The sequence below is a fragment of the Pinus tabuliformis genome, chromosome 2_2 (genome assembly GCF_031772625.1).
Source record: "Pinus tabuliformis cultivar Carrire ecotype Pingquan chromosome 2_2, CPIR1, whole genome shotgun sequence".
Lineage (NCBI taxonomy): Eukaryota > Viridiplantae > Streptophyta > Pinopsida > Pinales > Pinaceae > Pinus > Pinus tabuliformis.
This window is the reverse complement of record NC_142300.1, coordinates 955,000,546-955,023,803: the sequence shown is the minus strand read 5'-3', so window position 1 is coordinate 955,023,803 and position 23,258 is coordinate 955,000,546.

The following is a 23,258-nucleotide window of genomic DNA, read 5'->3' as shown; positions in this document are numbered from 1 at the left end:
AACAAGCATATGTTATCCTCCTCAAGCTTGATAAAAATAAAGAGGTACTGGTCAGCAATGACTGGGGAAAAATTGGGAAGAAACTCAAAGAATCTTTATTGGTAGCAAGTCGCTCTTGAACATGACACTTCCACTCCGTGCCTGAGTCGGGTTGGGTTGTTTCATTCACCGGTCACATCACCATGGTCTCGCCATACCATCCACTTTTGGGGTAAATGCTACCAATCCATCATATAAGTGTCGTCAACATGTTCAAGAGAAGTCATCCAGAGAAGTCACCCATGTCTCATCCACTACCATACATTATACTTCATTCTTTCATGACCGCCACCCTGAACCATATATCATCAGATCGTTTTCACCTCCATCAAAATCATTTGCTCCATTCCGTGTCACTGATGTGGGATACATCAAGGCCCTCCTTTGACGGATCGCTTCTTGTCGACATCAGCTCATTATCCGAGAAGTTGATCTAGGAACACCCCATTCAGTACTTTGAGGCTTGCATACCTCAATGGCAAGTTTCTCACTTCCGGCGACAGGTATACATCAATGACCTTCGACCGAAAGATTTTGCGTGGTGTTCGACGCCAAGTCCTTTATTCACACCACGTGAATTGTACTGCAGTACCTTGAGGGTCATCATCCTTATCGGTGATTCCTCTCACGCTTGTTAACAGTTTACATCATCGACTGGTAATCAAGCGATGTCTTTCCATGTTCGACTTCAAAACATTTCTCACATGGATCGACTTGTACTTCGAGTGAAGATTGGACGAGATTCAAGACCCCGGATCTAGTTTCATCCATCCGGGCTGCGATATATATTCAGGAAAAATAAAAACATTGACATGTATAGCATTGCAGCACAGATAATCATCCTACCAAAAGGATGATGACTTCATCAGAATCATCAGTCTACCATCAGATGATTGTCTGTCCTATGTACATAAAAATGAATTTATAAAGTTGAGCATGGGAATGCCCGCCTCAGCTAGATCATGAAAATAGTATGAATATGATGTATTGTATTGTATCTTATTACAGGTCTCCTCCCAGCATTGAAAGAACTTCGGATCCTCCTAATAAAGCATTTCACCCGATAAACGGCCTCATACTTTAGGGGGCAACTGTTATAGACATTTTTGTGCCTTACAGCTTTAGGCATGAAATTTCCATAATCCAAGGGATCCAAAGTCCCTAAAAGTGTTTTTCCTACCCCTAGAGGAACAAGGTCAACCAATTACAGCTTCTCCCAGAAGTTCTCCACCAGAAACTACTCAGAATCAGTCAAATCAGGATCATTTCAGCTGCTCCACTAGCTACCTGCATTGCATAGCACCCCAGTACACTAGCTAGGTGCGTTGCAACGCACCTAAATGCACTACCAGGGTGCGCTGAGTGGGAAATGACAAATGGCAGTGTCATTCCGCGAGGTGGACAGACAATGGAAGCTTCCAGAATCTTCCCCAATGACACTTGCCTCACTGAGTTCGACCAAGGATAAGTAAGAGGCTCTCAGTCTCCAAGTGGAAGCAAGAATTGACAGAGAGAAGCCATAAGTCAAATCATAAGCTGACTCATCCTCTTTGCATACATCTATATATGGATCCCTCATCCCAGAGATCCAGAGGCTGGAATTTTGTACTTTGAAGAGAATTGCTGTTGGTTTTGAGATTGAGATTAGTGCATTGGGTGATTTATGCTTTGTTGGAGGTGAAGAAGGGATTCCTTTGCTGGGAGGTAGATGCTGGATCGGGACTCACTTGGTTGTATCTCCTCCTGGATCTTCTTATTATATCAATAAAGCTATTTGAGTTTCTCCTACATGTTTGTGTATCAATGATGTTTTGTTATATTTGCATGTTTAGCTTAAATCTGATCCTACGCTATTTATGAATGTAAATCTATGTCTTTGTGTAGTTTTCCTCTTCTGTGATCTTGCAGGAACTTGGTGAAGTTGGGCAAGTGAGGGAGCAGGTAGCGGGAAGCAAACAAAGAGGAGAGCGATTGGATCAACAAACTAGCGCAAGACACAGGTTAGTTCATCCTTCCTCTTCGTTTACATTTCATAAAGAAGAATACGAAAGTAGTTTTCCTTGTTTGTTGCTAAGGCACTGTCACACCTTAGAGTGGGATAGGGGCGTTCTGAGTAGATACTTTTCCCAACAACAAGTCCCTATGAAGACATCAATCATTTTCTTCTCTAAAATATCATTTACCCTTATATTCAATTTTTGGAAGTCCTCAATGTGCTCTGCCATTGCACCCTTTTGTTTGAGATTTAGCAATTGGCTAAAGAAGGTGTTGCTCTTTGTATCCCCATAATGTGCTATCATTCCCTTCGTGAAAATTGACCAAGTGACAAGTGGTTTACGAGAAAAAAGCCCTTTATAACATAAAAAAATGATTCGGTTCTAAATATAAAGATGCAATATGTGCCTTTTCTAACAGTTGCACCTCATGTAGATCAAAATATTGCTCCATCTGTAGTATCCAATTTATTTGATCCTTGCCATCAAACTTCCTCATATCTTTTTTTCTTGATTTTAGGAGCGCGATCTTGAAACGATTATAACTATGTAATTTTGGATCTTCTAGGTCTACAATTGCTTCCAGCTGTAGCCCTATGAGTCCTCTTTCCAATGCCACTCGTCTAATCAAAATTGGATTCTCCAAGAAAGAGTTATGCCCAACCTCCCACGATGACCTGATTATATAATTTTTCAGTAGAGCGAACTTGTAAGATGTGTTGCATGTCATTGTTTCGACCTTCGGATCTGAAAATGATATACAGAAAACTACAATCCGTCCTCTTTTTGTACCTTCTTACAAAATTTCAATCCGATTCTCAAATAGAAAGCTATGATTATTTTCCCCAGGTCACCTCTTTGGGATGTAATTTAGGAGCCTGCAGAAACCCTAAATGTCTTGGACTGTATCTCTAAAAATATAGCGAAACAAGATATGGAATTCGAGCCCAAGCTTCACCAATATTTTGACTTGAATTTTTTTTAATTTGACAATCTAAGACTTCATAGAAGATAAATTATAGCACAAATTCCATGATGACTTGTTTGAGATGAAATTCTGGAGCTTGCAAAAACCCTAACTTCCTCAGATCATATCTCCGACAATATAGCAAGACAAGATCTAAAATTCGGACTCGAGGTTCAAAATGATTTCGACTCAAATGGGGTTTTTTGTTTTCTTCTGAAACATCATAGAAAAAAATTTATAGTGAAAATTCGATGATGACCTGTTTGGATTAGTGAAACCCTAGAATCGAAAGCTCTGATACTAAATGTTATGAAACTAGCTCACAAAAAGATAGAAAAGAAAGATCAACACCTAATAAATCAACCTCTTCGAGGGGGCAACCTCCTTTACATTACAAAAATGAATAGTTATTGGATGATACAAATGAAAACACCTCCTTTCTATATATAGGAGTCTAAGGAGTCATAATATCATCAGAGCCAACATAACAATAATAATGTAAGGGCACAACAATAACAATATTGGGCTTCCATGGGGCATAAAAATAATAACAATATGGGGACTACATGGGCACACAAATATAATAAGGGGGTTGGACTAATAAAAATAAAGGATTACACTAGTAGTATAGGGACCTAACAGAAATCCAATGGTTGAGTCCCTTTAGTCTCTCCCATAAGCCTGCATCCCAACGACTATAGAATAATTCACTTAGTTATATACTAGCGACCCTGAGATTTGAGCCACTTTTTCAAGGCCAGGACCCATACCTTTTCCCGAAACTTAATGAAACTCTTAAAAATGATAAATAACATAGATATAAGGCCTATAATTTAAAATTTAAACTAGGGCTTAACCTGACCTATCCCAACCATGACAAACATTTCATCAAACACATCATGAACATGTAATCTGCGGGTCATAATTACATATCTGAACATAGAGGTCTCATAATTTTCTAAGAATCATCAAGAAGGTCTAACGCCATCTTTTTTGGTCAATTTAGTGTCCTAAATTGCTCTACATAAATTATCAATCCGGGTATCGTAAACCGATGAAGTGTAGTGCACTATTTGTGCTAGATAACCCTTCTTACTTCGTTGTTTTTGTGTTTTTTGTTTTGTTTTGGGGTTTATTGGTCTTTAGTTTCTAATGATTTACAATGTAATTATTAGAAACTTAAATCTAACTTTCGTAAAGACTGCTCAAAACAAAGCTTAAGAAAGACTTGGAAGCAGGGCTTAAGCAAGAAATGAAAACAAAGTTTCTATTCATGTTTCACTATTATTTCCAAATCATGAATTAAAACTAAAAGTGAAATTTGCAATTGAGATCTAGCTAATTACAGAAATAAAACTAAATGAAATACTTAGTTACTCTTCCTCTCAATTTTGGGAAAATGTCTTCTTGGGATGACATTTGAGGAATTAAGTAGTTCATTATTCTTAAAAGAAAACAAATACAGAGATGCATCAAAGACTCATTGCATAAATGAGATGTTCAACCACTTAGTTTAGGATGAATTGTCAACTTGAAGGGTTTTTCAAAAACATTCATTAACACCATGAGTCAGTAAACTAAAAATAAAATGGCAAAGACAGTAAATGGCACTGATTAGTCTATTTGAGAATTTAAACTAGCAAAACAGTGAGTGAAGTAAACCAGATTACATTACTGAGTTTCATCTTCTAAACTACTGATAAAAACTAAAAAGAGATCAAGAAAATGGAAGCTACTTCCAAATTATGAACATTGTTAATAAGAAAATGATGAAAATTGCATTATAAACATTGCTAATAAGAAAATGATGAAATTATAGTTAACAAGAAGAAGAAAATAAAATTAAATGAAACCTTCTTTAATGCAAGGGCCCTCTACAATTGATTAGGCTATGCTTGCTCAATCAACTCCAAGAAAACTCCTTCAGATTTCCATAAAACATGCGGTCTTCATATTAAAAATAGGGACACAAAATGCCCAGGAATTATAGAGTTTAAAACTTCGATTTCACAATAAAGTTATCACTATCACCACTCCCTTCTTCGGTCCTTTACACAAGTATTTATAAGAAAAACCATACAACTGTTTGTGGAGAAAAACATGCTACAGTCAAACACGTAGAAGACAGATATGCAGAATTTCTTCCTCGGTTGCTGGAGACATAAATCCAAGACATGGTGGCTATTGGATTCAGTTGTATAGGTGGCTGTTGGAGTCTATAGGTACAGGCAGTTGTTCCGGATAATGCTTCCCATCATTGTGAAACATGTTAATTAACCACGAAACAGAGTCATGTTACCTTCGGTCTCTGCCTTTGACTTATCCATTGATCGTAGTCTTATGTCATCTTCTTTGTCGATCTACACTAAGTGAATAGGATAGGGTCCATGTCATGATGATTTCCAAGCTGCCCCTGTAGTAAGTTTCTCCTTCTAACACCTAGAACTTGTTAAAGCATGAAGGTAGCTACAGAACAGCCGATTAGCTGCAGAATAGGTTGCGTTCCGTAGCTAATATACAAAAATGTATTCAAACAGCAAAACATAAAATCATAACATGTAAATCACTAAATGTCCTCCTCAAGACAATATATACCGGTCATTGGTGATGAGAATGCATCTTTCTCATGGAAAAAAAAAAGAAAATGAATGAGAAGAATTTCTTAGGGAAAGAGTAATTTTGAGGCTCAAAACCTCTCACAATAGATGCATTATGATTTGTTAGGTCATAAATTCATTAACCATTCATTTACTAATCAAAACATGATGAGAGCCACAATTAAAGTCTACGATAAAACCATGCTTGTAACCAACATATAACCAAAATAATAACAATGATAGAATAGTCATTGAAGCCACATAATAAAAAGTATAAATACTCATGAAATACAAGAGGGAAAAGATCTCTTATTAGCATATGAAAAAGCCAACCAAGTCAGGGTCCACGTACCACCCGACCATAGATTGGGCGGAACTAAATCTTTCTTTCAGCCAATCACCCCCATGCCATATTCCAAGCATTAATCTCGGACTCAAAACAAAACCAACCAGGGCTTCCTTAAGCTTTACTGCGTATCCTGTCATTACTGATCAAGGTATTTTTAGTCCCGAAAGCCTCATTTGTACAACTAGTATTTATCGTGAATATTTCCATTACAAGTCAAAGGATTCCTAGGGCCAAAAAAATAAACATACAGTACTAGGCTTTGTCGTAATCCCTCCATTACTGATCAAGGGATTACTAGGCCGGAACAAGTGTGGATGCTTCTATATTTCTTCACTAATACCTTGAGGAATTTTCCCATCTCCACCCTCATATTTTACTGTGTATTCTGCCATTACTGATCAAGGGATTCCTAAGGCTTTGGGAATTTTCCTGAGACCACCTCACCAAGTTCCAAAATGATATGTCAATCCAACTCAACCAAGTGAAATAACCACATCACACCATGGCTATATGGAAATAGAAATACAAGGCTAAAACCACTCTCACACCTAGAAAACCCATGCCAGTGACAGCAAGAGAACCAAATACACACATGCATGTATGATGCATTCCAAATCTAGCAAGGAAATCATACGTGAAACTTCATAACTACAAGTAATCCCATTGTAGCCACTTGATCAGACTCTTCCTTGCTTGATATTTGCTTCCCTTTTCTTCCTTGTCCTTCCTTTATCCACTGCTCGAGTGCTCCAAGAATTCTCTAAGTGTGAAAGAGAGAAAGAGAGAGAATAGAGAGCTATTTCCAAAACTAAAATTGACAAAAGGTTGTGAACTAGTCCTCAGAAGCCTTTTATTAGTGAGGAATCCATTTTCTCCATTTTCCAAAATTTTCCTTCTATTTACTCCTCACATGAAACTTGTGACCTTTCACCTTCTTTTTCTCCTATTTTTTGTTATTTTAATAAATAAAATTCCAATTAATTCCTCTTTTCATTTTCAAAGCCTTTGCCATTTCCTTTGCCAATTTCCCATTGCCATAATAAAGAAAATGAACACCCACTGAGATTCTTTCCCAACATTCAACTTGGAATATGTGTCCCATGACCTTGGTATTATTTTTCCTTCATTAAATTTATTATATGAACTTTTAAGCCGACGATGTTACAGGTACAGTGGAAGATTTTGGTATACAATAGAATCATCGCAACTCCACAATCACTACATGTAGTTCTCTATATTGACAATATGTTCTATTCAGTGATGTTAACACTTATAACATTGATCTACTTACATTAATGTATGTGATAACATATTGTTGTTGATTATGCCTCCAAGACAACTTATATATATATATATATATATATATCCATGGCAGTGTTTTGTGGTTATAGAGTAAGTGCCTTTATGTCAGTACTTTCAAAGAAGGAATCAAACCTTAATAGACCTTATTAGTTAGGGTTTACAAATCAGTGACACTTGAACATTTACCATGCTTTAGAGTTATATTGTGAACAATAATAATTCAATATGATCAATGTATAACAATGCAGGTATTCTTCTACAATATATATGATGAGATCTATGTGTCCATTTCTGACAATATTGCAGTCTTGATATGATTCAGGGATGACGCTATTGTAATGATTATGTGCTGACAGTGACATGGAAGATATGGTAGTATCTCTCTTGGATTAGTTTAAGTTCACAAACAAAGTTGTGAACTAACCCTAGTTGGCCCTAGGAGGCCTGACGTAATGAAGTATATCACTATGGATGTATTTTGTATCTCAGCGAAACAATTGATTAAATCTAATATAAGAAGAAGAATTGATTGATGTTTTTCCCCCTTGTGGGGTTTTTCCCTATTCTGTGACCAATCCTAGTGTCTCTATGTGCATATGTTTTTCTTATGATGTTCGTCTTATTTTTCCATTGCATTGTTATTGATGTTGTTCTTTCTACATAATTGCTAATGTTGTGATGGTGTTATGGGGTGAATGCATATATAAATAATGAAAAGTATATAAATGAAATTATCAAAATAAAACAACAATAAAACCTTAAGAGAAATTAACAAAAAAATTATATTTCTAATAGTAAGGCTTTATTATGGAGAACATAGTAACAAAACATAAATGCCAATAACAAGAGGAAAGCATCTGGAGACCGATAAATTTGGGAAGAATCCATTACTATTAAGGATGACCAAATCATGAGAGTCTCCTAAGCTTAGTAGGTGCTTACCATAATGTGCCATTGATATATATATTGAAACCTGACATAAAGAAAAATCATAGAAGTCCACTGCCTAAGTCATTAATGGATTTAAGTAGAGTCATGTCCTCTACATTGCATGCAACTAGTTCTTACATTGAAATCTGATACAAGAAGAATGTATGAAAGATCCATGAGTTTTGATATTTATGATTATCTATATATATATATGTGTGTGTGTGTGTGTGGAAGGAGATCTATGAAATGTTTCAATGATGTAAAGTGATGAGACTTGAGAAAAGTAGCATTTAATGAAGAAAAGTTTCTTGAAAGTGGGTTTCCTTGCAAAGAACACTCATAAGAACCTATCATGAATACATAAGCTTTCAAATTGGATAAAGAGAGCTATATAATATTTTTGATGACATGCATTCCCATTAAATCCTTTTGATCTAAGGACATTTTTTGGTGTCTGCATTCATGGGCATATGTATATTAGAAATAAATGGAGTGGCTTTATATTAATTTGGTGTTTTAGTAAAATTTAAAAGATTAGTTTAAAATTATTGTAGACATGCTTTAATGAGCTTAATGACAAGGGCAAGTCACTATAATTGATAAACCATAAAAATTGAGTTCCAACATCATAAAACAATGTGGTTATTGGGTGGATTCCATGGGTGACATCATAAAGGGTAATTTGATTCCCTTTAATTGTTTGATAAAGGTGGGACATGGAGCCGAGAAATTAGGATAAATTTTCTTTAATAAAAATAAAAATAAAAATTGAGTATCTTTTTAGAATCCTGCAAAGTAGGTGAGTTGTTTGTATTGACTTGACTTTGTGAGGCCATGAAATCCAAGAGTTTCTTTTAATAGCATTTTCAAATTTTATGTGAAGAATGAGAGAGTAGATAAAATGAAAGATGATGATAAAGTTGAAAAGTTGTAAAGTAATTTAAAAAAAGGAATGGCTTATCATCTTGATTTTAATGGAAAATAAAGAAAAGAAATATGTCATGATATTTTTCAATGATCTTATTAGAGTTTGGTAAAATAGCAAAAGGGTTGTGTTAAGATTAGTAAATCTTATAAAAATTTGATAACATCGAAGATTATAATTACTTCATCATAATTACTAAAGGATTTTTATTTCAACTTAAGGTGATTTTATTAAAATTGAGTATCTTTTTATAATCCTCCAAAGTAGGTGAGTTGTTTGTATTGACTTCACTTTGTTTAGTGAGTGGCCATGAAATCAAGGAGTTATTTCTAATAACAAGAAAATCCTTGTATTTTCAAATTGTATGTGAAGAACGGGAGAGTGGATAAAATGAAATATGGTGATAAAGTTGAAAAGTTGTGAAGTAATTTTAAAAAAAGAATGACTTATCATCTTGATTTTAATGGAAAATAAAAAAGAAATATGTCATGATATTTTTCAATGATCTTATTAGAATTTGGTAAAATAGCAAAAGGAATGTGTTAAGATTTATAAACCTTATAAAATTTTCACAACATTAAAGTTTAGAATTATTTCACCATAATTCTCGAAGGCTTCTTATGTCAGCTTAAGGTGGATGAGGATATGTTGACTTTTCTTTTAATTGAGGGCCTAGATTGATTCACAAGGGAATATACTCAATATATACTTAGTCTTAATTTTTATCAATGACTTAGTGTATTACAGAGTTTGTTAGGCTTCATTGACTTTTAATAAATTTAAAAAATTAGATTGGTGCCAGTAGCCCCTCGCCTACCAATTTCCTAGGGATTTGAGATTATTCCAATTCTAATAAGTTCCTCCATGATAAGGTCCTCATTACCATTTATAACATTCATTTATATATAAGAATTTTTTTTTTTAGCAAAATGGCCAATTACTTTTAAAAAAATTTAAAAATTAGATTCATGCCACATGACTCCCCACCCACCAATCTCCTAGGGATTTAAGATTATTCAAATTCTAATACATTCCTCCATGATAAGTTCCTCATTATTATTTATAACATTCATTTATATATAATAAAAAATTATTTCGCAAAATGGTCTATTTTAGAATAATATGTATAATTCCTTTTTAGTTAAAGTTGACCCATAACCTTCTTATACATGGTTAATAAGGTAAATGTATGCATTAGTAAGGCATTCTTTGCATTGCAATAATTGTTTTAATCATATTTATGAAGCCTTATGCTATATCAACCACATTAATATTTTTAATGTTAAATATAGACATTACACATTTTCCTCATACTAAATTATAAAATGCATTTTATTTTTAATGTAAAATGAAAAAAAAATAACATATATATATATATATATATATATATATATATATATATATATATATATATATATATATATATATATATATATATATATATATATATATATATATATATATATATATATATATACATATATATATATATATATATATGTATAAATTTCACCAAGGTTCAAATCCTGGATTATGAGGGTGTGCCATTTAGATGTCGAAGGTGCCATATGGTTGGACATATGTTCAAAGAATGCCCTTTGGTTGTGAAAGCCAAGGAAACAGCAGCAGGAAAAGAAGCTGGCACCAACTAAGGAACCCTTGTCAATAGTAGGAAGCATCCATTGGCCGCCACAGAATCACCTCGGAAGGCAACCTCATCCAGGCCAGTTCAGCACGACTCAGGAACACCTTCGGGGCCGCCATCCCCTCCTCTAACTCAAGCTCGGGCAGTCGCTAAAGCGGCTCATTCATTGGGTATTCCTCTTCTCTCATCCCCTTGTCTATCTTATGTAAATGCATATTCTACACAGCATACACATATTGCATCACATCAACATTGTTCCATCTGCCCTGCCTCCATTACCTACTCACTCCTCCCCCACCATATGGTAGATTCCACCACCTCCCCCATTACCCTTCTAGAGAAATGCCCCTCACTACCTCCTTCTCCCTCAGCACCCCCTCATTCATATAATCTTCGATCGTGAACTCCCATTGGGTACACTCATCTATTGAACACAAGCCTTGGCCTAACTCTCCCTGCATCATCCATTAAACCACTTCAAGGGCGCAAATCTTTCATCTCGCATGTTATTCTTTGTGTAGGGGCTGAGGTGATCTCTGGTAGACAATCCTCTTTAGATCAGATTATTAGAGCAAAGAAAACCCTAGACATGGTTCCCCTATGAAATGCCTCTCCTTTAACTGCAGGGATTTGGCCAGTTCCCCCAAAAAACTAGCCCTCTGCAGGCTATTCACTACTGAACCGGTCAATTTAATCCTCCTACAAGAAACACTAGGGGAAGCACAACATACTACAACGATTCTGCAGGCTATATGCCCTGGGTGGGAGTTCATTGCCCTGGATGCTACAGGCCGATCTGACGGTCTAGCCTTGGGATAAAATCCCCATTCTGTAAATCCCAAATCGACCTGGGGAGGAAAGGGGTACATTGGTTTCAATTTTTTTTTGTGCAAAACTGGGAATGGATTTCCATGTCATGAATGTTTATGGGCCATGCCAAGGGCAGGAGGCCTTCTGGAATCACCTCCTCAATCTCTCCTTATCCTCTATTAACAACTTTATTTTGGGAGGGGATATTAACTTTTCTATCGGTTACAGTGAGTCCTAGTGATCATCGGCTCAGATTGATCCACTCTCAGATACCATGGAAAACCTCCTTGAACAGGCCCAGCTCACAGATGTTCCTATGAATAGGCCACTGTCCACATGGAGGAATAGAACGGTTGGGGAGGTTGCCCTCACTAGAAGACTAGATCGCTTTGTCAATAAAAATCAATTGTTGCAACATTTATCTCATTATAGGTAGTGGGTTGGGTCAGGAGGCATATCAGACCACTCACCTATCTACCTAGAAGTATCTAGCTTGCCAATCAAACCAAAGGCCCATTTCAAGTTCAACTCAGTTTGGCTTTCCCTCCTTCATCGAGCTGGTCACCAATCACTAGAAGCAAAACCCACCGTCACAGTATCACACATGGGCTGAAGGATTTTGTCAAAACCTTCTTCAGCTCAAGAAGCTCACTATCAAGTGGGCTAAGGAAAAAAAAATAGAAGGATATCCATATCCTCTCCTTTGTGGAAGCAGCCTTGGTGAACATTAACGACGACAACAACAGGGGCTTCATGTGTGCTGAAGCCAAATTAAACCTGATTAAACTTGAAAACAAAAGAGAAAAAATCTTGAAGGAATGAGAGGAACTTGGAGACTCAAGAGTCGTGCTATCTGGCTCAATGCAGGGGATGAGAACACTAGATATTTCCATAACTTTGCCAAGGGAAGTAAAGCCTCCAGTACTATTTGGCAACTGCCCATCCCTGATGGAGGTACTACAAAAACCTTCCACCAGCTCTCACAACTGGGCATATCACACTTCCAAAAACTTTTTAAGGAACCTCCTGTCTCAAACTTGGTTGAGATCATTCAAGTAGCAGGGAATTTCCCAAGATTTGTCAATCAGGATACAGCTGATGAGATCACTTCACCTATCACCAGAGATGAACTTGAAGGGACTCTAAAATGGTTCCATAAAGATAAAAACCCTGGACCGAACAGTTGGCCTATCGAATTTTACTTAGTATTCTTTGAACTCATTGGGAACGACCTTCTTAATGTTTTCGAAGAGTGCAAGACATCTGGTAGAATGTATGAGGCCATCAATACCACTTTCATTTCACTCATCCTGAAATCGGACGCGCCTGCATCATTCAATGATTTTTGTCCCATCTCTCTCTACAATACCATATACAAAATCGTTGCTAAGATCATAGCAAATCAGCTTCGTCCCATACTATCCCACCACATCTCCCCTGAGAAATTTGCATTCCTCCATAATAGGCAGATCCATGAAGCCATAGGCACAACCCAGGAAGCCATTCATTCTATTGAATCCAAGGATCTGGAAAGCATAATTCTGAACATTGATCTCGCCAAGGCCTTCAACCGAGTAAGCTGGCTCTTCATAAAGATGATACTGATCCACTTAGGATTCCCTATATCTTTCACAAACTGGATTATCTACTGCATAAACACAGCCTCCTTCAGCATTTTGATTAATGGCTCGGCATCCCTTTTTTTTCATGCAGAACGAGGGCTGAGGGAGGGGTGTCCTCTGTCTCCTCTACTATTCCTTTTAGTGATGGAAGGTCTTAGTAGGCTCATCGCCTCTGCAAAAATGGCGGACAGACTAAAAGGCCTGAGAATGAATGAGCTCTAGCACCTTACACACCTACTCTTTGTTGATGATGTCTTGAGTTTCCTAGATGGCAGCATTAGGGACTTGGCCTCCTTCCATGAGATTCTCACAATTTTTGAAAAAGCTACTGGCATGGCTGCAAATTAGAAAAAAAATATGATTACTCTGACCCATACTACCCCGCAAGAGGTCAGAGCAGCCCAAATGTACTTTCGTTACAATCCACACAACCTCTCGGATGGTCTCAAATACTTGGGTTTCCAAATAAAAACCCACAGCTATCGGATTGCTGACTGGATCTGGTTAGTGATAAAACTAGAGAAGAGGTTGAAAACTTGGAATCATAGATTACTCTCAAGAGTAGGGAGACTTGTCTTGATTAAATTTGTTCTAGAAGCCACCCCGGTATATTGGATGTCTCTTGCCTGTATCCCACGGGGAATTCTCAGTCGTATATAACAGATATGTTGTCGATATCTATGGAATGGCCATAAGGAAGGTAAAACATTTGCTTGGGTCAGCTGGAAGAACATTGCCCTGCTAAAGAAATGTGGGGGGGGGTGGGGGTTAAAATATCTGTCTTATTTTTCCCAAGCTCTTGCATCCAAGATGAGCTGGTCTCTTCTAACTACAAAAAGCATCTAGACGACTGTCACATACCAAAAATACATATGGCCACAACAGATTCTGGACTGGGTTCGTCAACTAGACTGGCCTCGTGGAGGAATATCCATTGTATGGAAAGCAATATTACAAACGATGCCTTTTATCAGAGCTAAATTGGCATGGCACATCAACAATGGTTCCTTTGTAAGACTGGGTATTGATCCTTGGATAGGTGGGGGTAATAGATACCTCCTACTCCTAGACCTCTTACAACATCATAAATATAGGGATATCATGACAATCGCTCAGATTCCCGATCATGAGCAAAACTCCATATTTAGTCAGCGCTGGAGATCAGTACAAGAGCTCAACATTCCTGTATAGTGGCAGCACACATGGGAAATATACCTTAGGGCTTTGTCCGAAGTGCATATAACCCTCAATCAGGACCCTGATGTTTTAGTATGGACTCCAGCTGACCACGAGAAATACAGTCCCAAACAGGGTTATATCCATCTTCTATAGTCCCATAAGCCTATCCATTCTATTGTATGGTGGCAGTAGCTATGGAGACTGAAATCTCCCCCACGAGCCCGTCTCTTTATGTGGTGTGTATTAAGTAACAAAACTCCCACATGAGAAGAACTTATGCGCAAATCCATACATGGGCTGAGCTGGTGTGTGCTATGCAAACAATCAATTGAATAAAATGAGCACCTATTCTTGCTCTGCCCATCCACCACTCAATTCTGGCAAGCTGTAACACAACATCTCTCTATGAGAAATGCATGGAAGGGTTCTACAATTCTTCAAGCTTGGAACAATTGGATTACAGCACACCAAAGACACAAAGATCTATGTTTACCCCTAATTATTTGCTGGACCTTATGGATCACTCGCAACCACCTTATTTTTAAGAATGAGTCTATCTGCTGGCCTCTACTCATTGCCAAGGCAGTGGCAGTCTTCCATGACATCCCTGATGAGAATCCATCACACACTCACAAAATCTCGGTACCTAGTAGCTTTGAAAAATCTTGGCCATGGGCTTTCTTCGACAGGGCTGCTCAACCCCAGGGCTGTGGGGGGGGTTTCTGTTTATACCTCTTGGATCAGCATTTCCAGAAAGTCAAATTAGGACTTGGGGAAGGACCAAATAACTATGCTGAGCTTATCGCACTTAGACATTTGCTCCACTTTTCACTTGCACATAACTGCACTACCATATAGATCTTTGGAGACTCACAAATCATCATCAATTGGTTCAATACAAAAAAATAATTGTCATGCTATATCTCTTCAAAACATTTTGGACGAAGTTTTTAATCTCAAAACAGGTTTTGATATGGTCTCTTGTCAACATATATACAGGGAACACAATGAAGATGCTGATAAGCTTTCCACAAAGAGCTTGCTACTTCCCCGAGGCTTGTGGATAATTGTTGAACAACAGGGCTTAGAGGTCTATCAGTATCATCACAAGCCATATATAGACCAGGATTACCATAGGGTGGAAAGACCCTAAGTTATTTTGCCTATTTTATGTTTATTTTTGAGTAAATGCATAGCCTCAACAATATGTATATATTTATATATTTTTTTTGATAAAAGAGACAAAGTTAATCTATCTTGACACTGGAAATGACAAGGCCATATTTTTCTACAACTAATTATTGTACAAATATCTATATGATCTTTATATACTCCATTTTCCAACAGGCATCTACTACATATAATTTTTCCACATAATGAAAGATTACGTTTTTTTCCTTGGAAAAATATGTATGTGTGTGTGTATATATATATATATATATATATATATATATATATATATATATATATATATAGATAATCAAAGTGTGCATGTGTACAACATCTCAGGTATACCTTATTTTTGTTGAACATTTTGCACACTATATCTCTATGTACCCTTTTCATTTAATGAAGAAATGATTATTATTTGGATAAATAGAGCATTTTCCTTTCAAATTATATGAGTTGCAGTGAGAGAATTAGAATAAATGAAAGATGGTGACATAGTTAAAATGTTGTGAAGCAGCAAATAAAGAAATAGTTAATAATATTTTATTGAAATTTATTTTAAAAAACAAAATAAATATATCAAGATTTTAGAATTTTGGTCCATAAATTTAATAAATTTGACAAAATTAATAAAAAATAATTTAAACTTCCAGCCAATTTAGCACCTAATTTGTTAACTATAAAGAGGCATAAAGAAATATTAAATATGTAAATCTTTATTAGCTCTTAATATTGACTTCACATTACTAAGAATATGAAATATATGGAATATTTTTATTTTTATTTTCATAAAGAGAATATCATTATCATCACACAACTTGTGTAAGTTGAAGTGAGAGAGTGGGAGAAATGAAAATCTTTAATAGAGTTGATAAGTGAAAAGGAAATTTAATTTGAAATAAATGTTGTATTTATCTTTCTTTTTTTTCCGAAGAAAAAGCAAACTTTTTATTAAGAAAAAATAAAAAGTTACATTGCATATGTTGAGCATTTCCAGAAGCATAAAAGCATTCCGTAAGCTGCCACAAGGGCTCGAGTGCTTTCGCACCCCACGCATCGTTAGAGGACTAACGTGCACAAAGAATAAGAAAAATAGAAAGAGAGGAGAGAGGGGGGAGGGACGCTTCAGGTTTTCCTCCCCTTTTTCTTTTCGACCTTGCGCCACTCTCCCACAGTGGGCTCGGTCGAGGCAATGACTAACTGGGTTGATACATTTGGATGCCCTGTTTCTTTGTCTGAATCTGAAGTATCTGAGTGATGATGCCGTTTGATGCCTCCAGTGCCTTGATCCACGCTTGTCATCTCTGCCTGATTTTGCTGGGTCTCTGCCTGATTTGAGTGTGACTGTGAATCCTTGTTGACTGCTATATTTTCCTTCTGGTTCTCTATTTCAACCTCCTCAATGGTGGTATCATCCTCCTCTGCTTCTGTTTCTTCGTCTTCTGTTACTGAGGGGGCTTTCTTTCCCGCGGTTCTCTTCTTCATGACAGAGTCTATGTTCTGCCATCCTTTGTGTTTCCTTTGTTGTGGCTTGCTCTTGTTTAGACTTTTGCATGCATTGTACAGATGACCTGTTTGTTGACATCCCCTGCATCTGAATGTTGTATTCTCATAGTCCAGAGGTTGTTTCCATTGTGTATTGTTGAAATTCAGGATGATGCTTTCCGGTAACCCTTGGCTGAGATCTACCTTGACACATATTCTAGCAAAGGTAAAAATTCCTTTTAAGTGTCTTTCTGTATCGATCTTTAACATTTTTCCAAGAGTATTCCCTATAACTGATAAGGTCTTGAAGTGCCAGAAATGTATCGGAAGGTTGTGCAGCCTTACCCATACCGGCATCCTTGATACCACCATGGTATTTGGATCAAATTCCAGGAACCAAGGGGTAACAAATAATCCCGCACTGCCCCAGAACCATGGTCCTTCAGTGAGTACTTTTTCCCTTTCTTCTTCAGCGCGAAAAATTACTATGAAGAAACCCTTCGAGCATAGATGGATCTGGCAGTTTGTTGTCCAGGCCGTATGGATCCATTGATACAAAGTATCTGTTCTAGGCCAGAAGCCGTTAAATCTACAAATAACGGCTTTTTTTTGTAGATCTGAGAATATGCACTCTACCTCTGGGATATCCAGCGGAATGGAGGGGCTCTCTGGTACTTCATCCATGATATACTGCCCTGGAGGTGTATTAAATGTTGTATTTATCTAACTAACTTGGTTTTATTAAAACATAAAGATAAATGAGTATGTATGTGTAGCTTTCAATAATTTGAATCCCAACAAGTGATATCTAATATAATGCATCACGAAATATCCTCAATACTTAAATACATAAGAGTGAAGGGAGCTCTACTTGAATGGTTCATGAGGCACAATACTTGCTAAGGTTTTGCAAATGGGGTAGCAAGCTAAGTGGGCTTGATTGTGTGGAAAACTCCACTGTTAAGCACGCTTGAGCCAAAGGCGATCTGGGATGGGAGACCTCCCGGGGAAGTTCTGGTTACTGCGTGCAAGCCCCAGAAGTGATGATTGATGCTATGTGTTTCATTTTACTAGTTTCAATCCCGCTTCTTCACCCTTGTGAGCAATCCCAAAAAATGATATCTAATTTTAAAGAAATTTGGTTGAAAGAGCAAGAGACATATGTTAAGATTCTATAATATTTGTTTATAAAAAAATATAAATTTGATAATATTGACAACTATAATTAATATCGATGATTAAATATAAATATTAGATGTATATTCAAATACATTTAATTTCAATTAAAATTTAGTCATTTTTGATGTTTAATTTGTGTTTAAATTTAGAGTGAGGTAGATGTAAACTTTAATAGTCAAATGATTTTGTGGAGATGAACCCCTTGTTCCACAAATATGGAGGTTTTATACAAAAATTTTGAAAGTGCAAACATATTTTTCAATGAAAAAATAGAAAAAAAACTGCACCTCAAAAAATTTAATTCGTATTGGTGCTTGATCAATAAAAATTCTTTATACTATTTGTATTATGTATAAATTTCACTACAATATATGTGCAAATATTCTTATTTCTAATTTTATTTTTTTATCTTATATTATTATGATTATTATAAATATGTATAAATTTCTTTTGGAAAATGCATAAGGAAGTTGACTATATTCAAGTATTTTTTAGTTGATGTTCCCTTGATTATAACTTTAATTATTAGAAATATTATTAATATAAATATCTATAATTTTCTTTTGGAACCCACGCATAAGGAAGTTAACTATATTAAAAAAAAAAAAAAAAAAAAGTTGATATTATTATAACTTCAATTATTAAGAGTATTATTAGAAAAAATACATAATACTATTACACAAATAATACAACTTAAGCATTTTATTGTCCTATCAAGAAATATTAAAACGGTCATAATTCATATAATTGCATATATAAATGTATCTTAAACGAAATTTTACACATTACATGTAGTTCTATTTTAAACTTTAATTTACACTAGGAAATTTGATTGCTCTCCATATTTGATGGCCTTATAATATTGTTACACATTAAATTATAACACTTTGTAATACAATAAATTGTATATAAAAAAACAAGTCTAATCTATTTTTTCATTATCAATTAATAAAATACAATTATTGTTATTTTTATAAGAAATTTAAAAGTTTTTATTTAATCACTCTTCCTACTTCATGAATTTACACTATTGTTACACAAGTGACTGAATCTCTTCCGTGTTGAGATGTCAATTATAAATAGAGTCTATATAGTTTTATCTGTTTTCGAGTAATAAAATTAAATTATTCTTATTAGGCCCTACCCAAAGGGCCTTGCAAGGGCTATAGCAATCGGTTTCACTGATAAGCATTAGTCCGACACTCAAATCAATGATTATTTTTCCATTTTAACCAAAGTTCATTTATATTAATGAAATACTTTTTCTTTTTAACCAATTAGCGAAATCAAATATTTTTTTTAACCAATCAAAGGATTCATCGTCTTATTTTGCCTCATATCGAGGCCAAAGCAATTTAAATGAACCATTTTTCATTTTGAAACTTAAACTAATGAGTAAAGACGTCATATAAATTTTCATATGAACAATTTTTCATTTTGAAACTTAAACTAATGAGTAAAGACGTCATATAAAATGTTCATATGGATTACTGGTGGTTTAATGTTAACATTAATTCATAGACATTAAATATTAGTAACATGTATCTCAGAGTTTAAATAAGATTGAGACATTATATTTTTTTATTTTAAATATGTATTTTTGACGTGTCTAGAGAATGACTACCGTGTCAAAATTGTGGTTTACATGATAACCATACTTGACAATTGTTGACAATTGTTGTTTGCATGAAAACCCTTGTTTGCATGAGAACCCGATTTGGCAGGGAACACTGCTACACAACAATATTTCTGATATTTCTATTTTGGCGATATTTCTGATTTGGCTCTTGGCTCGAACAGTTCAATGTTTGCTACACAATTATTTTGTTTATTCACTCTTGTTCATTCACTCTTGTGGATGGAATAGTGGAAATTGCTTCAATTATAGTCGCAATTGCAACAATGTTTTCTGGTGGTGAGTATTTATGTTTTCCGGTGGCAACCAGAAAGATCATGTTTAAGAGCATGTTTCTTGGTGGCGACCACTTAAGAGCATGTAGGAATGATAGTTTAGCAACAAAAACTTCTTCTGTTGAGCCTCCAGGAATGATAGTTTAGCAACAACAACTTCTTTTGTTGAGCCTGCAGGAATGATAGTTTAGCAACAACAATTTCTTCTGTTGAGCCTACAGGAATGATAGTTTAGCAACAACAATTTCTTTTGTTGAGCGTGCAGGAATGATGGCAAGGATGATAGTTTAGCAATAGCTTCTTCTGCTCTAATTAAAGGGTTTTGACAGCTTGGACTTCAACTTGGCTCTTGGGTAGGTTATCTTGACAACACCTTCTTCTGCTTCTTCTACTCTAATTAAAGGGTTTTGATAGCTCTTGCTTCAACTTTTGCTTACTCTAATTTAAAGGGTTTTGGGTTTTGATAGGTTTTCTTCAACTTCTTGATAGGAAAATTAGAAAATTTTCTTATTTCTATAATAACTCTACTGGAATAACTAGAAAAAATTAGAAATATATACTAACTCTACTGGAAAAAATCTACGGGAATTTGTTTACCTAAACCAACGCTCACCTGTACACCTAGGCTGGCTTGCAAGGAGATACACATCGGACACAAAGGAAGGCACCTGGTATCTTAATACATGCACCACCTACCTATCAATTCTACTTTTGGTTATCTTTGTTCCTTTCTTATTTTATTTGTAGATAGATTTTGAAGTAGTTGATTGAATGTTTCATGATGCTCGAAAATGTTGGAGGCCTTCATTATAATCATGAATTTCATCTCGCTGTTATATTTTCTTTTATTATATGCGATTCTTGTGAGCAGCAGATAATGATGATGGATTGACATCATTTACCTAGGCGTCAAGCTGCTTCAATATACTCATAAAGGAAAATCCGCATTCCAAACTCATATCACTTGACAAACAATACAGGAAGTGGGGCAGGACACCTCTGAATGTGCTTCGTGATGAAACACTTTCATTTCATTTGGATAAAGGAAAAATGGCGAGCTTGCTCAGTTCCTGCTCTTAGTTTTCCTCTGCTGCTGGCGATGGCTCTGTTGTTGGTGGTGCAACTATTTCAACTAGTTTGACTGGATCAACTCATAAGCTGGTGAAAGGTTATAAGCCCGATCCAACCCTACTTTTTTTACCATTACCGCATACACCACCTTTCGGTCTTAAAATTTCCATATATGAAAGCGTGGTACAACCAGCTGGGATTGCCTGGTGGTATGGTTGGACTGGGTAGCAAGGCCATCTTTCATTAGCCAGGTTTCAAATGAATCTCTAGCACATACCAAACATTTAGTATGGAGAGGGGATATGTGGGCTACATGCAAGCTACACGTGCCCACCCGCAAGATTTATATTTTCTATATTTAACTTTATGTTTCTTTATTTAACCACCTGCAAGTTTTAATTTTCTATTTGTTATTTATTTAATTTTTTATTTTTTATTAATTTCTCTGTCCAACAAGATGACAGACAAAGGAGTTTCCTAGGGAAAGGAACCCAAAACGGAATTATCATGATATTTTTATCATTAAAAGAGATCATGATTTATGTAGAGATGCAGCGTAGTCTTGGTGGTGTGACAGTCAGGATCCATCAATAGGTCTACCTCTACTTACATTTTTTTTATTCTTTCTTGTAGCTCTTCAACCAGTCATTCTCTTTGCTTGACTAGATTCACCCAGTTTTGGGTTGTGGTGTAGATATTCTTATACATCTCAGCCACAACCAATATTTTTTCCTTCATCGATGTTATTGAATGGGTGGTGTCTTGCAGTGAGTCCATCACCATGGAGGTTCTATTATGTTCATATGTATTTTCTGTCGCCAGTGTCTTTTACAACTGCTACTTTTCCTTTGGTTTGGTTTCGTCTTTCCTTTATTATCATGAAAAAGGGGTGCTTATATACGGTCTAATTGTGCATTTGACTTGATACAAGACCCATGTTGGGGCTGGTTTTTGGTCCAAGAATCCATGTTTTTCCGTCTATTTTTATTTCTTCCGAATGGCTATGTAAATTCTTTTGTAATGATTGAATGAAAGCTCCCCCTGTGATCCTGTTCATTGGTGGATGCTACGCTTGTTCATTGCCCATTCATCGGGGATGCATAGTGCTTACTCTAGCATAGGGCAACAACATTCATATTTTGCTCGATTAGCTATTCTTTGTCTAGGGATGATCTCGAACCATTGGCCATGTGTTAGGTTTTATATACGTGCTTTGTAACCATTGAACTACGCATGTATTATATAATTAATATGTATTTATGGGCTTTGGACTCCCTTTTGCACTCTAAACCCAGGATCAGAACTACTCGCTTTGTATATGCACATGGCTATAGATATCGATCTCTAACCGAATGAAGGTAAGCTGAAACAAGTTGGGATGCTAGGAAAAATGCTGATAGCCCTTAGGTTACTTATTTAGATGGCCTCCATGCTTAGTCAATTCCTAAGTATATTTCCAGCGAAATTATTAGTCAATTCTTTGGTAGCCCCCCTTAACTAAATAAGTTGAGTCATGGCTCTGGATCTTGATCTCAAACTACTACTGTAACCACCCATGCTATGTTTGCAACTCAGCTTTGATCTTTCTCTAGTGGGTTTTTCTCTTTTACCCTGATTTGGATTTCGATCTACTTCCACCATGGTTTATTGTTTTGTTGCTCCCCATGCCTTTGCTTTTGTCTCTGCGAAGTCAACTGATAATGGATCTGGAACAAGCTATAGCCATGTAACTAGTTAAGACTGTAGCTATCAATCTTGATCTCTAATTGCGTAATGAAATACTTTCGCTTCTTACTCTAATGCCTTTGCTTCTACTGATGGTTCTACTGGATGGTAAGTTGGTGAGGATGCTAGTGATGCTTAGTATATAGATTCTATAGATACATTCACCTTGGTAATAATGACTTTCTAGAGGCTATGTCCAAGGCCTAAATCAAAAACTATAAAGTGCTCATAGGTGGTATGATAAACTATATGAAGGATAGTAATGACGGATAGTAATAGGCCCGCATGTACTCCCTTTGTATGTCTATGACAAGCTCTTAGCTAGAGAAATAGCTCAGCAAATTGTTGGGAAGGGCTT